General features: G+C 39.7%; 1 long non-coding RNA gene across 3 annotated transcripts in view; it reads left to right on the top strand.

The window, feature by feature from the left end:
* The first annotated feature begins 804 nt into the window (after window positions 1-804).
* The window catches only part of LOC121476344, a 107,772-nt gene continuing 94,204 nt past the window's right edge, over window positions 805-14,372 (top strand). For all 3 annotated transcript variants that reach the window (XR_005983921.1, XR_005983920.1, XR_005983919.1), the window contains exons 1-2: window positions 805-940; window positions 10,216-10,367. This is a non-coding gene — a long non-coding RNA (uncharacterized LOC121476344). The remainder of the gene's footprint in view (window positions 941-10,215; window positions 10,368-14,372) is intronic.

The following is a 14,372-nucleotide window of genomic DNA, read 5'->3' as shown; positions in this document are numbered from 1 at the left end:
CAGCATTCTGATGGAACATGTGTACCCTAAATCTGTATTTCAGCCAGTCTGACATCCTAATGGACCACACTCATGCCAGTCACTGAGGGAGAGCTAAGAATGCTTGCAAAAAGTTTTGGGCAATTTTCTAAGACTCCCCTCACTCTGTCTAGTTCCCCTTGATACATCCCCTGTTTTAGACTCAATACTGCAGTAGGTTTCACCTGACTCTGACTGAATATTTCTTTAAATGCTTTGATTGGATATTATTTCTTTGGTTTTTCTTTTTCTTTCCAATGGCTCCATATAAAATATCCTTCCCCATTTTTCAGCCTCTTGGAACATACTCCCTCCAATGCCCTTCCTGTATGGTATACTGGCAAAGCCCATTTTAACAATCATTGAAGATAAAAATGTACAATGTGAGCACATGAAAAACTGACCTCTCATTAATTCGAAAGAGTTCTCCATCACATCTAAATTACTGGAACATTTCTCATCTGAGACGTGGAATTGTCGCACAGTCTAGAGATCTCCATATGTGAGACCTTCGTGAAGGGTTGTAAAAGAAAGTCTAGGTTAGGATCTCTGTCTCTGAGCTCCTTAGGAAGTGTCAGAGCCCAAGAAACAATGAGTAAATTTGGCGATAATCCCTTGGAAGATTGAATAATTGTATTTGATTATTCATTCATTTTCCTCTGGCTTCCCATGGAAGTGGGCAGGATCTTTTCTGGGTCCATTGGATATTGACCTAGGTCCAGCGAACTGCTTTGGCCAAGTTGGTGTTAGCAGAGCTGATGCAGCCGAGGCTTCTATGTGCTTGCCTGCAGCGTTTGACCTCTTGCACATTGGCTAACTACCATGAAAAGAGCGAGCCCCAAGCAACCACTGGTGTCAGAACAAGAGACCTCAACCCGACCTGCCACTGGGAGGAGAGCCGCCTCAGCCAGCTCACACACCGGTTAGTGAGAAATGTTTATTGTCATAAGTTACTGACTTTTTGGAGCTGTTTATTATGTAGCTTTACCTTAGCAGAAATCTGAATGATAGAATCTCCTTTTACAACACATTTAATATGAGTGTCTTCGAGATAATTGTCTTTATTACCTCCCCTGGAAAACTTCCTATTATTATTATTGGTTAAATTGTGTTCCAAAAAGGATACGTTGCAGTCTTAACCTCCAGTTCCTTGAATTTGATCTTATTTGGAAATAGGGTCTTTACAGATATAATCAGGTCAAAACGAGGTTATACTTGATTAGGTTGGACCCTCATTCAGTATAACTGATGTCCTTCTAAGAAGGAAAAGGAGAAATGCAGACAGAGAAACATGAGGAAATCACACGTGATGACAGAGGCAGACATTAAAGTGATGCAGCTGCAAGCCAAGGGATGCCGAAGCGTGGCAGGCACCATTAGAAGCTAGGGAAAGTCAAAGGATTCTATTCAGGATCTCAGAGGGAGCAGAGCTCTACCGACACTTTTATTTCAGACTTCTAGCCTCCAGAACTGTAAAAAATAAAATAAAATAAAATAAAATAAATAAAATAAAATAAAATAAAATAAAATAAAATAAAATAAAAAAATAAAAACACCCAGTTTGTGGTATGCTGTTATGGAAGCCCTTGGAAACTAATACAGTTTTTCTAAAGCCCCTGAACTCCAACTTTTTTTCTCTTTGTAAAATACCTCATTTGTACCACCAGTAGTGCCTTCAGCGTGTGCTGCCTCTTATCAGAGTTACTTTTGTTTCTCATACTAAGCTGTACACTCCTGAGACTTTGTGCATTTTCCATTTTCCATGAGAATTGGATGAGTTAATTTGTCTGAAAAGGTTTTATGAACTGCCAAATTACACTACAAATGTTGGATTATCTTATGTTTATCAATTTGAACTTTGTCACATTCCATCATTTGCTCAGCACATATTTATCAAGTGCCTGCTGCAGAGTGCCAAGCACGGCCCCAGGTGAAGTGGATAGCGTGCATGGAGTTTATAAACAAAGTAAATTCATCATGTAGGATTAAACAAAGTGCTGTGATGGAGAATAATTGGGGGCATCTACTTTAGAGAGTTATGACAGTCTTCTCTGATGAGGTGGTATTTAATTTGAGACCTGAATGATAAAAGGATGTCATCAATGTGAGAGGCAGGAACAAATTATTCCAGGTAAGGGAAATAGCAAGCCTAAACCTCTGTTTGGAGAAAGAGGATGGTCTTATCCTAGAGACAGGCAGAAGGCAGAGGAAACTGGACCAAAGTGCAGTGGACTCAGGTCACTTTGTTGATGTCTGAGAAGCAGGTATGTCAAATATCCTGCAGGGTATGGTTAGGGTATGGATTTTCATTCTAAATGCAGCCAGGGGATCTACTGGAGGATTTTACACAAAGGGGTAAAACAGAATTTAAGTTAAAAAAAAATCATCTGGCTTCTATTCTGGACTAGGTGGTGGTTGGTGGAAGGTAAAAGCAGGAAGAGAGTAGTTGGGGAGGAGGCTGTGATAGTTATCTGGGTGAGAGGTGGGTGATAGCGTGCATTAGGGTAACATCTATGGTAATTTTGGTAGCTTGGATTACGATAGATAGGTTTTGTGCTTTCTTAACTGTGTGTTGCTACCTTTTACTGAAATGCAAAAAATAGGTTTTGGAGGAAAGTTAGGAGTTCCCAAAAATTTTTCCCTCAATATTTCCCTCCCAAATGTCAACTTTGGGTCTTAACATAGGGACAGAAATTCTGACCTGGTATATATGGAATTAGGTGTCAACTGGACCTTATGTTTCAAAACAGAGATTGGCAAACTTTTTCTTAAAGGAGTAGTTAGTAAATATTTTAGTCTGCAAAATAAGAAGCACAATATTGGATATCATGTAGAGACATAATCGTTTAAAATGTAATCATCTAAAATATAAAATCTATCCCTCATAAATAAAACAGGAAAGTAGCTGGATTTGGTCTGTATAAGGTAGTTTGTTGACCCCTGGTCTAGATCAGTAGTTGACAAGCTACTATACATGGACCAAATCTAGCCAGCCACTTGTTTTGGTAAATAAAATGCCTATTTACACAGATTTATGCCTGTTTACATATTGTCTATGGCTGCTTTCCTGCTATAATGACAGAGTTGAGTGGTTGCAGCAGAGACCACATTTCCTATTTTGCTTGGGCTGCCATAACAAAATACCATAGACTGGGCGGCTTAAACAATAGATATTTATTTTCTCATTGCCCTGGAGATTGGAAGTCTGGGGTCGAAGTGCCATTATGGGTGGGTCTGGCAAGGGCTCCCCTTCGGGGTCGTGGATGGCTTCCATCCTGCTGTATGCTCACATGGCCTTTCCTCAATGTGTGTACGGAAGAAGAGAACTCAAACTCTCCAGAGGTTCTTAGAAGGGTAGTAATCTTGTCATGAGGGCCCTACCCTCATGATCTCATCTAACCCTACCTACCGCACCAAGTCCCCACCTCTAAATATCATCATACTGGCTATCTAACCAAGGCTTCAACATGTGGATTTTGGGGGGACACCGTTCAGTCTATAGCAAAAGCCTAGAAGATTTACTATCTGACCCTTCAGAGAAAGCATTTGCCATCTCTTGTTTAGATAAAAGTGCTTGAGCTCCCTTCTTCCATCCTGTGGAAAGTTTATTATCTTCTGTAGGTTTTCTGGAAACTCCCAGGGGGCTTATCTACTCATGATCCTCTCTGGATCTGAGTCCTTCTACTCACAGATCAATTATTTCACCGTCCCACACACGGGCTCCCCATCAGCGCTGTTTTCACAAGGGCAAAATTCGATCCTACTCTGCAATGTCCATAACCGTTACAACAAAATGCAAGTTAACAAGCATTGTTCTAGAACTTCGTGGGACAGTTAGGCTTTGAGGATATGGAGGGCACCCACATTATTAAAAAAAAAAAAAAAAGAACTTGAAATCCATTATTGGACCTTCTCACATTTCTCTTCTTCAAAAGGTCCCCTTACCACATTGGCTAATGTAGATGCCAATCTCTCACCAAAATACTCTACGCTCTTCATTTTTCTCTCTTCTCCTTTTCCTTCCTTGCTTTCTCCTGTGCCCCAAATTCTAGTTTCTTCCTATTAGTGAGCGGTTGACTTACTTAAAAAAAAATTTCTGGGATGCCTGGGTAGGCTCAGCGGTTGAATGTCTGCCTTCGGCCCAGGGCGTGATCCTGGAGTTCCTGGATCGAGTCCCACATTGGGCTCCCGGCATGGAGCCTGCTTCTCCCTCTGCCTGTGTCTCTGACTCTCTCTTTCTGTGTCTCCCATGAATAAATAAAATCTTAAAAAAAAATTTCTTTCTGCTATTCTGTGATGGGTTTCATCGTTTACTCCCAAGAGACCTATCAAGATTTCTTCTTTGGCTATTGTAAAGAATGTTGTAGAAATGTTAGCTATTAAAATTTTTTAAAATATTTTTTCTTAAATGAAAACTACTTCCTTTTTAAGGAGAATTCTATTTCTAACCTTAAGATAATAATTTCTTTTTATCTCAACACTAAAGTATATGGGTGTACATGTACAGGTGCAGGTACCTGCTGTATCATTTTGCCACAGTCATGGCAGTTCTCTACTAGGAGACATTGTTGGTTCAAGATTATGTGTCACACATGATGTTAGATATGTGACTTACTGTATAATATCTCATTTAACATCCAACTCTGTTAGGTAAATCCTTATGTCCCCATTCTGCAGAGGAGAAAATTGAGGTTCAGATGTCTTTGTGTCCAAAGTCACATCATTAATAAGTGGGATTTGAACCCATCTTTCTGCTGCTAATTTTCAGGCTTTTTTCACTGTGTCAAACAGTTTTGAATCTAACCGATCTTTTATGGAACACTAGATATAAACAGAGAAAATATATCATTTTCTGAGGAACAAGAAAATGAAGAAATATTAGTTGATATTTTTAGATACTTTCAACTGTTGGGCCAGATTGTGGAATGGGGAAATGACAAATATCATATTTCTGTTCCAAAAAGGACAATAAACCACGTAAGTAGTTCTCCTTAGGTTAGTGTACGAAGCAGGTGTGGGGGAAAATATGAGAAACAACCTTGTGGGCTCCAGTGAGGAAACACTTCAAAAAATATCATTTGATTAAGAGACAGCCCGCATGATTCAATGAGGAGGCGGAGGTATTGCCTTGGAAAAGCATCAGATAAAGAAATACTAAATGCCTGTAGAAGTGTCGTGGGTATGGGGGCTAAAAACAGCTTGTGGAATGGCAAACTTTCTGAAAAACATGGCAACAGCAAGTGTCCGTAAATGGCAACTTCACTCTGTGGATGAGTGGGAAACAGCAGAGGATAATTTTTAGATTGCTTGTTTTTTACGTTAGTGGAGTGAAGTGATGCCATTGGAAATATTAAGAAGGATGAAAATGTGTTGGTGACGAAAGAACACTTATGAAAATAGAATAGCACTAGGACGTGGTAACCTGAAGGAGATCGTTCGATGACTAAATAGAGAATATTGTGGACACCTGAAAACTAGCGCTGTTAGCCAATTCACCAGAATAGAATCCCTTTCTTCAGCAGCACATTGATGTAAAACAGTGTTCTCCACAACGAGGGGCCTTTTTGAGTTTACTTCATTATCTTCAGGTAACAGGACACCTCGGTTACTTGAATGCTTGGAGACTGGGGGATTCTGGGCGATTAGATGTTCTGATGGTTTGTCTACCTTGTTTCACAAATGTCCAGATTTCCTTGTCTGTCTCAATCCAATGGAAGACTGAAAATCTAGCTAGGCCTCAGGATTTTTATGGATTAATAAAAACTCTATCCATTCAGTAGATTTTTCTTAAGAAATTACAATGTAGCAGGTTTTATAGTGGGTGTGGGTGACTTCAAGATGGGGAACCTGCCCTTGTAGTGCTCAAGGAACAATAAAAGTAGCCACTGAAACTGAGAGATATTGGGATGACAATAGGTTAAAATCAACATATTCCTGAAGTTAACCTAAGAACCTTAAGACAATATCTTCGGTGATCATTAGACTCCAGCACGTAACTATGAAAGGTGAACTACGTCAGAGAGAAGACTACCGTTAGCCAGGTTCTGGCTGTTAAGCTTAGTGTATATGAAAATATAAAGAAGATAGTATTGAATTCAAGTTCAATTTTATTATTTCTTGGGTTAATTATTATTATTATTTGCTTGGCTCTAATGATAAGAACCCATTGCCTTGGACTATTAGGATAGAGTAAAATAAATATTTCTACTATTTTTAAATAAGAAAAAGCACAGTCTTTTAGCAAATAAAATGGGCCAAAGAGACTTTTTTGAGAGCTAGGCTTTATTTATTTATTTATTTGTTTGTTTATTTATTTATTTAGCTAGGCAAATGGGTTTTTAGGATTTGGAGATTACTCTCTATTTGGGAAATATTAAACAGGTTTATTTTCTTATGAGAGCATGGAAAAAGTTGATAATATATATTGTGTTTGCATTGTAGCAAGTAATTTCCTTAAAATATAAGCCATGGAACTGGGACTTTTAAGTTATGTTTCATTAATGGAGAATATTGGATGAATACTGTTTAGCATAGCATAGTTTCAGAGGATTCCAGTCTCCCTCCCCACCTTTAAAGTCCTTATTAGAGCTAAATAAAGTCCTAAATAAAGGACTAAATAAAGTCCTTATTTAATCTCTAAGATTAAAAACTTAGAGAAAACTCTATTTTTTGTTTTCTTCCCTCCCTCTTAACATTCTCTGCATTAATTCTCTCTCCTCAGTGCCTTGGACTCTCCTTCACTCAGACAAATACCTATGCTTTGGGCCTGTCTTTTCTTTCTGTTTTGCAAAATCTACATTCAGTTAATTTTTTTATTGGTATGGATTTTTTTAAAAGCCTAGGTTATAATAAAGTAACTTATAGAAGTTTACTCCGTGTGAAACAGCAAAAAACCATTCACACCTAAATAATGCACTTAAAGCAAGTGAATAGGGCCCTTTGTTAAATTTTACTACCAGCTTCTATTGAATAAATGCTCACTGAATACCAGCTTCGGTGTGGAAAACACTGTAAGGCACGGGATGGGATTGGGAAGCAGGATACAAAAATGGGTAAAACACAGGGCTCAGAATGGAGCCAGGAGGGGGACTGAAACATATCGTACAAGGCTAGAACACAATGTGGAATGAGGTGAATGCAATAAAATAAGATTTAAAAATTCACTTGGTATTCAGAAGCAGAAGAAATAAAAAATCTAATTGAAGGGATATTGGGGCATGACTTTGTGGAGGAGATCATACAAGTTGAGCTTCATGAATAAATATTTTAACAGATGAAAAGTAGATAAAGTCTCCAGATGTCGAGGACATCATGAATACCAACATGGCATCAAAAAACTTGAGGATCTGTCTGGGGGAATGAATGGTTCACAGTTCAGTTTGGCCAAAGAGGTGGGTTTTCAAACTTTGGTTAGTAGTAAAACTCCTTTTTTTTTTTCTTCTCCAAATGAAATGGTGCTGAGTTCCAAAATATAACATAAATCAAAATAACCAAGCTGCTCTAGTTACCGTGTGTGTGTGTAAGAGAGATAGAGAGAGAGAGAGACGGAGAGAGACGTTGAGCACAACCAGAAGAAGTATGTTAGTGCCCCTGGGCTGCCATAACACATTGCCTTAAACTCAGTGGTTTAACACAACAAATTCATCCCCCCCCCCCCAGTTCTGGAGGCTCAAACTCTGAAATCAAGGCGTTGGCAAGGCCATGCTCCCTCTGAAAGCAGTGGGGAAGAGTCTTTCCTTCTCTCTTGCTACTTCTGGTGGTTGCTGGCAATCCGTGGTATTCCTTGGTGTAGGGCAGCATAACCCCAACCTCTGGCTCCGTCTTCATGTGGCTTCTCCCTTGTGTATCTCTGTGTTTCTGCACCCATATCCCCATTTTCCTCTTCTTATTAGGACACCTGTCACATTTGGATTTCGGGCTCACTCTAATTCAGTATTCTCATCCTACTGTAAACACCTGTAATCACTCCTGTAAACACCCTACTCACTAGGTACCTGGGGTTGGGACTTCACTTTATCTTCTTGGGAGACACAAGTTGACACGCAACAGGGAACTTTCTTAAGACTGCGTTTCCCTTGCTGTGACTCCTCTCTCCTAAAGTGACCACGGCAACATTTTAACTGAACCTCAGGACTGCTCACTGGGGACGCTGAGCACCCCTGAACCATCAAGGAACATGTTCCCTCATCACCTGACCAGTAGAATCACCTAAAATACTTCTTACACACAAAGTCCTTGAGCTCCACCCCAATCTGCTGACTCAGAATCTTGGAGTCTGCGTTTCTATCAAGCATTCCAGGGAAGCCGTGTGATTGATGAGCCAAATTCATGATAAACATTGAGTTGGAGCAGAGGGACACTTTGGAAAACAGACTGAAAAGGCAGATTATGGAGAACCTCGATATCAGTCTGAGGAACGATAATTTCAAGGAGAGTTTGTGGTGACTTCTTCTGGGAGCTCATTTTTAACAACACATTTGGGAATACACAGGACGGTTCCAAGGAGTGAGTTCCCGGGGGTTCCTTCTTGCCAGGGAGGTAGCTCTGTGCCTTTGAGCTCCAAAAGCCCAGTCTGGAGGTTCATAGGGCTCCCCATCTCCTGGGAGAGCTCCCGAGCACAGGGTTGGGAGCATCCTGGGTCTGAGGGGTGACATGCAAGGCTTCGGGCTGGGCAGCCCTTATTTTGCTGGCTGAGGAAGAAGTGCCTTCTGCAGCAGCTGCCTCGTTTTTCCTCGTTAGGGTTGCCTCCACCTTGAGCACACGTGTGGGAGCGAACAAGGGAAGTCAGCATAGGAAGAGAACTGCCGGGCCTAATGGGCGGCTGGGCCGCAGGGGAGGGAAGGCATGCTGTCGGTGACTCAGAGTCAGCAAGAGGTGGATGTCACCGGCAGGAAGTTGGAGTCAGAAGGCATTGCCGGGTACTTTTCCATCCTTGCCCCACTTGATCCCGTGGCCCAGGATGCCAAGATGCACAGACCAAACTCAGCCTGTTTCCTAGAGCTGCACAAACTGTTTGGACCGGCTCGAGCTGGTCAGAATAAGACAACTGAAGAACCTGGCAGAAGCCAGTGAATAACGTACAGCCCTGCTTGTGCAGGTGGTTGCTTTGACTGATGATTAGACCAGGTGTTTGTGACCGACAACCCCCTCCCCCTATTTCTCACCGTAAATAAAACTCTACTTCAATCAGGAAAAAAAGAAATAAGAATTTATGCTGGGTACTCTTTAAAAAAATATAACTTGTGCCATGAAGACCTCACAACGAATCTCTGAGGCAGTTGTTCCATTTTATAGATGAGGAAGCAGAGGCTGGGGAGCTTGGGTCCTCTCCCCTGCTGTCAGTAAGGTGCAGAGCTATAATCCATCTCTGACTCTGTCTGGCTCCAAAGCCCATAAATTCTCAACTAGCCCAGGATCCCTTCTCTATCAAAAGCTTTCCTGTGCTGGTTCTGCTGTGCATTTTCCTGTGCTCACCGTGGCCAGGTTTTTATTTTTCTCACTTACAAAGGCCGCTTCTCTACCTCTCCGTGGTTTACCCTTTCTTCAGAGCTCTGTGCGGTGAGTAAGTAAACACGAAAGGCCTGGAGTCCGGCTAAATTCCATCGCCGCCCTGGCTGTGTGAATTGAGCATGTTGCTTAACCTCTCCAAGTCCTCCTCATCCCTACGGAGGTGATGGCTGAAATTATTTATAAGTTGCAGGTATGACTACACTGTAGAAGAACACAGGAAAAGTGCTTCACATTATATAAATGCATATATTATTACCCAAATCGAATTCTTTCTTGAAGGTTCCTTTTTCCATTAATTTCTGGCCCCTGTGACATCCAATTTCTTTTGCACTTGCTGTCTCTATGACAGTGTATAGTAGCTATGCGATTGCTTGCTATTTGTTTCACGTTTGTCAGCTTTGTATTCCAGAAGAGGATTTAAAGTAGTTGTGGGCATTAGTCATTGCTTGTTTGTTTTTTTCCTACATCTTGTGTTGGACACTCATTTAGATGCTCAGCAACTGCAGATTGAGGGTCTTTTATCCAAGTCAAAACAATCAGCCTGCTTCCTACATGTATAGCCAAACCCTAACTAGGAGATTGCTGTTAGTTTCATATCATCTCAGACATAAAAACATAAAAATGTTTTCCCATATCCCTTTTCTTCAATCCCATTTCTTCTTTTTCTTTTTTACTCCTTTCCATAAGCATTTCTTGGGTGACTTCTACATCCCTAATACTGGGAAAACTGCTGTCTTGGATACTGTCAATCATCTCCAAGGAATGGACATGGTACCCAGAGGCCTGACCACACAACCAGCCACTTCCCACAATTGCAGCCAATTTTACAAAGTTCCCAGGTAAGATGTGGGCCAAAGAAAAGAACAAATTAAAATAACACGGCTGCTTTTTGTTTGTTTTTGCCTTAAATTACTTGGCTCTACCCGTAGTTCAGTTGTAATGTTTGCAGTTGCAGGGAATCCTTTGGTCTAGACGAGGTTCCCAAAGCATAGCCCTTAGATCACTTCCATAAGAACCACATCAGAAAGATACCTCACCGTATTATACTACACTGTACCTATATTAATCACATCACTTCCAAAGGATTGCCGGGTTGGAAACATCCCCAAAAGATGCCACAAAAAGGCCAATAGGCCTAGGAAGAAAAAAATGCCTTGGAAAAACCTGAGTTTTTTTTTTTTTTTTAATAGTTTATCTACTGGATCTTTATTTTATTTTTTAATCAAAGTTATATATATCTTAATGCATATTTTAAGATCCAAAGAACATACTTTGAATATATGTACATATATATATACACATACATATCTTTGAATATATATGTATATGAGATACATATACTTTTATATATTCATATCTCTCTCTATATATCTATTCTATATATATAATGTGTATGTGTATATATATATAACCAGCAAAGCTTTGCCCCCTACTTTTGCCTACCCTTTACTAACCTCCAGATCTGTTTCTTGGAGGAATTCATTTCAGCTGTCATATCTGTTTATTTTGCTAATTATCCACAAATTTCTGAATAACACGCTTATATTGCTACTTCTTGGCTTGTTAATTTTAGACATTAATTGTCTGTCTTAAGGTAAATAAAGATTTAGCTTTCTTGTGGTTTCTCCTTTCTGGAGATTTATTTTTCAGTTTTGAAAAAATCTTCTTATATCACTTCTCAAATAAATTCAAAATGTCTCTGTTTTTCAGATCTCCGTGGTGTCCACATCAGTAATATATGCCCCCTCCTTTTCCATTTTCTTCTTATTCATTCGTGTACTTTCTTGGAGATTCTCTTGACTCTCTCTTCTAAATCTCCTGTTGAATGTGTTACTTTTGATACTTTTAATTGCCAAGAGTGCATGTTTCTCTACTTATTTATTCCTTTTTTCACGGCATACTCTCTTTGTTTTTTAGAGGCAAAAATCTTCAATATCATTTCATAATTGTGAGAATATTCAGGATAAATATATTTGTTTCTGTTTATTTGCCTTTTGGGATTTTTTCTTTCATGTTGAAAGCTTTTCTAAAATGTCTACTAATCCTTAACTGTCAATTCATGTTCAAGTGTGAGACATTAAGAAACCAATAGAAAGTTGTGTTTAAGGAATGAATCAATGGACTACTATTGGGTAATTGCATGGTGAATGAATTGTTTTGATAGGAAGATCCATTAAATGTCATGGATTTTCAAGGGGTTATTCAGTTTGCCAAAGGGAAAAATATTCATATAGTATTTTGCTTAGAAAGAATGTTTCATAGAATTGAATAGGCAAGGTATTTAGGTTTAATCTTAAGTATGATGGGCAGTCCCAGTGTTGGAGTGATAGGTTCATATTTGTAACTAACATTAAGCCTGTGCCACATAGGGATGAATGGAAAATTGGAGAGATTAGTTATATTGGGAGTAATCCAAATGACATTCAATGCTCCATTCTTTACCATGTGGCCTGAATATTCCTGAGGAGTCCATTTTGTCCTTTGCAAAGAAACTTGAGGTTTTTCAATAGAAGAAAAGGTTAAAAGCACAAAACAAAGCAACAATAGCCAAAAAACAATAAAACAAAAAAGCCCAGTTGATGAGAAGTTATCATTATAATCCTTGGATCACTTAGAGTTCACAAGGTAATAATGTTTCTTAAATTTGTGTTTTGCTGTTTGATTTTATAATAGCCTAATACGAAGCTCTCTAGCTCTAAGCTGCCCAGGCTAATGTAAACATCAAGCCTCTATTTCAATTTGGCTGAAATTAGATAAGGTAAGGTTTCTCATTCATTTATTCATTCATCCATTCCACTAGTAGCTGTTATAGGGAGTATAGTCTAGTTATCATACTAGTTAGCTCTACTCTGTGGTTGGAGATTCTTTATGTGACTCTAATTAAAAAAAAATAAGAATAAAAGTTGCTGCTTAGAAAATTGGGTAATTCATAACTAATTAGTTTATACAGATAAATATTTCAAAATAAAGTTTTCATGAAGGAAAACCATTATTAAAAATAATCCCTGAGAGGCAGTAGAGGATAATGGTTAAGAAGACAGAGTGCCTGAGTTCAAAGCCTGACCCTTCCACTTACTAGGTGAGTGCCCTTGGGGAAATGATTTAATATCCCTGGGTCTTAGTTCACACTTATACAGAATAGGAACAATAAAAATAGAACCTACTTCATGGGATTGTTGTGAGTACTTGAGTGAAGTTATTATTATTACTTTGAGGATAAAATACTTGGAAACTCACTACTTTAGATGATATGGCTTGAGAAGGTGTCTAGTTGGGGAAGCCAGACAGGCATTTTTAACACAACAGGGAAACAAAATAAGTCTGTATTAAAGTAATCCATACTGCCAGTGCAGGAGAACTAAGATGTGCTCAATTTGTATGGAACTCATGAAGGGAAAAGTCCTGAAGGGCTCGAGTCTTGAATTTAGTCTTCAAACTATAAGCTTCAAAGTCGAAGTGAATGCAGAAATCATCCAGTTCAACTGCCTTCACACAGCCTTTCACATTCTTCACCTAGTGGGAAGTAAGACAAGGAGGGAAAGGAGGAGAATAGAAGGTTGATTAATGAAAGGTTTACTGCTGCGGACAATTGGTGCTCGATCCTGCAGGGCCCTCACAGAGGCCAGCTGGAGCTGCTTCACATTTGCTGTATTTGAAGGACCAGGAAGCTGAGATATTTTTCAGTCCATTTTTTGTCAAGGAGTACTTCTGGGGTTGGGGGTCTACTCTCCAACAATTCTATCCTAACCCATGTGTAGGTCCGGCATACTACAACATGGACAGAAAACCCTCAGGCAAAATCATAGGAGCTTGTGGTAAAAAACCATTGGCCTATCTAGACACGATACGTGTAGTGGTACATGGGTAGGGATGGGCAGCGTGTGCTCCAGGCCGCCCTTTTCCCTTCTGAAACTGACTAGTGTCCTCTCCTAAGTTTATTCTGTTCTCTTACTGACTCTTCAGTGTGATGGATGGTCACAATTTCTTAACAAAATGAAAAAGATTAGTAGCCTAAGGTAGAGTCCCCACTGCTGTAGATGGCCCTGGAGCTACTACTGATTTTTATTATCGCCTTCCTCTAACATCCATGTAGAGTGCTCTCATCCGCAGCCAATACTTCTGCTTGTCTAGGTTGCTTGCCTTATAGAGTGACCCAGACCTTCACCCCGAAGGGTTTAGTGGGCCCACCCTGTCAGTATGTGGTTGTGGAAATTAATGGTTCCGTGTTTATCAACAGTCTGGAAATAAGAAGAAGCTCAAGCAAATCATTGAGTTCCACGTATACTCTTTATCCTATCCCAATTACGTAGCAATGATTTTATGTTCTCATGATAACAAGGGTTAATTGCTGCTGACAATATACAAGCTGTCAGTTGTCCCTGGCAATAAGGAAATGCAAAATGATCAAGGAAGCAGATACAGCTTTAGTGTGAGAAAGATCTTACTATGTTTACTGGTTGAGGTATTTCCCCAACGTGGAAACCGGAAGAGCCTAAAATTGTGGCGATGGGAAGCACCAATTCACCTAGTGGGTCACTAGAAGTAATTATTCCCAGGCCCTTCCTTGTTCCTACCTCTCAGTTCCCAGATTCTTGTATTCTTGATTCTTAGAAACCCAGCATCATACAATGGCCCTTGGTTACAAGTAGGTTCTGCGTCTTAGAGAATAACACCCCAATTCTGTTGGGTTCATCCCCATGCTCGTGCATCGGCTATAACTTAGAAGCTATTCCAACATTTTGCACACCAGAACCTTTCAGATGATGTAGTATATAGTAGGAAAGATTGATCTCACCATCGTGTGCCATTTTCACATACTTTTTTTTGTCTTAAAGTGAGTCTTT

Source organism: Vulpes lagopus, chromosome 15, assembly GCF_018345385.1.
Source record: "Vulpes lagopus strain Blue_001 chromosome 15, ASM1834538v1, whole genome shotgun sequence".
NCBI classification, from domain to species: Eukaryota; Metazoa; Chordata; class Mammalia; order Carnivora; family Canidae; genus Vulpes; species Vulpes lagopus.
This window is presented reverse-complemented; position numbering and strand designations above follow the sequence as displayed.